The sequence below is a fragment of the Thamnophis sirtalis genome, unplaced genomic scaffold (genome assembly GCF_051295495.1).
Source record: "Thamnophis sirtalis isolate CommonGarterSnake01/CBP01778 unplaced genomic scaffold, rThaSir2_p1.2 scaffold_15, whole genome shotgun sequence".
In the NCBI taxonomy this organism is placed as follows: domain Eukaryota; kingdom Metazoa; phylum Chordata; class Lepidosauria; order Squamata; family Natricidae; genus Thamnophis; species Thamnophis sirtalis.
This window is the reverse complement of record NW_028261395.1, coordinates 38690638-38693871: the sequence shown is the minus strand read 5'-3', so window position 1 is coordinate 38693871 and position 3234 is coordinate 38690638.

Sequence of the window (3234 nt, the reverse complement as noted above, 5' to 3'; positions counted from 1 at the left end):
CCGGTTCTCCCGAATAGGTGCGAACCGGCTGAATCCCACCACTGTTCTCAACCTTCTCAATGCCGCGACCCTTTAACACAGTTCCTCTTGTTGTGGTGACCCCCGCAGCAACCATTAAATTGGTGTCTCGGTTCTTAAGACCATCGAAAATACGTGTTTTCCGATGGTCTTAGGCGACCTCTGTGAAAGGGTCGTTCCACCCACAAAAGGGTCATGACCCACAGGTTGAGAACCGCTGTTCTAGCCAATTATACCGTAAGTGAGTAATATCCAGATTCTTCTTTATCTTTTAATCTTTAAACCCAGCGTTTCTATGCCAGTGATGGCCAACCTTTTTGGCACCGAGTGCTCAAACTGGAATGTGTGGGCATGCGAACGTATGCATGTGCCAGTGCTGGGAACCCAAAACCCAGCTAGCCAGCTTGCGCATGCCTGTTTCTTGAGCGTTTCTGACCATTTTTGGCCTGTTTTTAGGGTGTTTTTTGGATTTAAAACAGCCCGAAAAACCACCGGAAAATGCCCTGGAAACAGCCCCAAATGCCCTGTTTTTTGGCCATTTGGGGGGCAGTTTTCAGGCACCTGTGAAGACCAACTGGATGGCGAGCACCAGAAACCAGGAGAGAAGCTGGTGATGGCACAGGTGCCCACAGAGAGGGCTCTGGGTGCCAACCCTGGCACGGGTATCGTAGGTTTGCCATCACGGTTCTATGCAGTGCCAGGTCCTGTGACCAAGGGCCACAGCCCAAGGATATCTTTAGCCCAAAGAGGATCCAGTTACATTCTCCAACCCCGCCCTAGATTTTCTGTGGGTGTCCCCTCCGTCCTCTGCCCTCTTGCTGCTTCTCTCTCTCCCTCGGGGCTAAGGCTTCACAAGGGATCCCGTCCTGCCATCTTTTCCAAGGCTGGGGGCCATTTCTCTCCATCTCGCTGAGCGTCTTTGGGGTGGAACTGGGAGGAGGGGAGGAGGAGGAGGAGGCTGGCCCTTATTTTTACTTCCTTACATCATAAGGGGAAGTGAGGGTTTTCCTTGCAGGGCCTGCATTGTCTCAGCTCCATCTGGAAAATAGCTCTTCCCCCGCAGGGCACGGACTTCTGCAGACAGAAGCTCTTCCCTGCGGATACAATTTCTACAGAGGAATCACCGAATCTGTCCTCTGCACCTCCGTAACTGTCTGGTTTGGCTCTGCAACCCAACAAGACAGACACAGACTTCGGAGGATAATCAGAATTGCAGAAAAAAAATTAATTACTACCAACCTGCCTTCCATTGAGGACCTGGGCACTGCACGAGTCAAAAAGAGGGCTGTGAAAATATCTACAGACCCCTCGCATCCTGAACAGAAATTGTTTCAACTCCTATTCTCAAAACGATGCTATAAAACACTGCACACCAGAACAACTAGACACAAGGATGGTTTTTTCCCAAATGCCATCACTCTGCCAAACAAATAATTCCCTCACCACTGTCACACTATTCACTAAGGCTGCACTATTATTACTATTAGTCTACTCATCGTTCCTATCCGCCATCTCCTCCCACTTAGGACTGCAGGACTGAACCTTTGTTGCTTGTATCCTTACAGTTTATACTGAATGTTTCCTAGTATGATTTGATTGCTTATTTATACCCGACTGGCTATAATTAAGTGTTGTATCTTATGATTCGTGATGAATGCATCTTTTCTTTTATGTACACTGAGAGCATCTGCAGCAAAGACAAATTCCTTGTGTGGCCAGTCATACTTGGCCAATAAGGAATTCTATTCTATTCTATTCCAGTCCAGTCCAGTAATTCTATTCTATTCTATTCCATTAATTCTATTCTATTCTATTGTGTGTTCTATTCTATTCTATTCCCTATTCCTATTCCTATCCTAGTCTATTCTCTAGTCTATTCTTTATCTTATTCTCTATTCTATTCTATTCTAATCTAGTTAGTCTATTCTAGTCCCTATTTCTATTCCTATCCTAGTATAGTATAGTCTATTTTCTGTTCTGTTCTAGTCTAGTCTATTCCATTCCCTATTTCTATTCTTATTCCTATTCCTAATCCTATTCTATTCTACTCTACTCTATTCTATTCCCCAGTCTATTCTATTCCCTATTTCTATTTCTATTCCTAATCCTAATCCTAATCTTATCCTACTGTACTCTACTGTACTCTACTGTACTCTACTCTATTCTATTCTATTCCCTAGTCTATTCTATTCCAGTCTAGTCCAGTCCAGTCTAAACCAAGGAGAGAGAACTCGTCTCAGCCAGTGGGACGAGAATGAACAGAGTCCCTGCCGATGTGGGACAGGATTCTGCCCCCCACTCTTGCCCTAGAGGCCCAGCCATAGCTTCGTTTGAGCCTCCCTATGGGGAGCATCAGCCTTTCCAAGGCCAGGCATAGCTGGCATTTTAGAGCACCTGGGCAAGGGATGAAGGCTTGGGATAGAGGCCATTTCCCTATCAGGTCTGGATGGGCCCTTCCCCGAGCAGGGAGCCCAGGCCCGAGAACGGAGAGAGGGGGGCAGCCTCCACGGAGCAGGGAGACTATTAATACAAGCCCAGCTATTTCCTGCCTGCTTCTGCCACGGGACGCGAAATCAGGGAAGCTGTTTCCTGCCTGGCGGTATCAACTCCGGGCCCCTCTGCCTGGCAGGGAAGCCGGGTTCAAGCAAGGCGAGGGCCCCTACGCCCAAGGGAACGTCCCCCCCACCACACCGCCGAAGGGGAAACAGCTTTGCTTTTGCCTCGGGGAGAGATGCCAGCAGCCCAGCCATGTCCATCTCCTCTCCGTCTCCTTCCTGGGCAAACGGCCAGCAGCGCTACAAGTTCAGCCCAGAAGGAGGTAAGGCAGAATTTGGCATTCAGAATTCCTTCGTGCAACATCTGGGCAAGATGCCCACCGACCCCAGTTGCAACCTGTCTGCCCAGATGAGGGAGGGGGGGTGATGGGGGAAACGCACCGGGCCAGCCTTGGAGGAACAGAACCACAGTTAGTTGCAGATGATTGGGGAAATGGGAGGGGTGGGCTAACCTCTTTTTGTGGCTAGTGAAAGGACTCGCTAGACATTTACGGAGCCAAGGAACGTGCCCTGTGGGGCAAAAGGGCCACAGGGTCAGGAGAGGGCACCTGCCAGGCCTCCTTTCAACACGGGAAGAAGGGCAGCTGAAGCCCCCCCCCCCAAGGGCAGAAAAGCTCTCTACACCTCCAGCCTCCAGGTATTTTCATGTGTCCTTTCATTG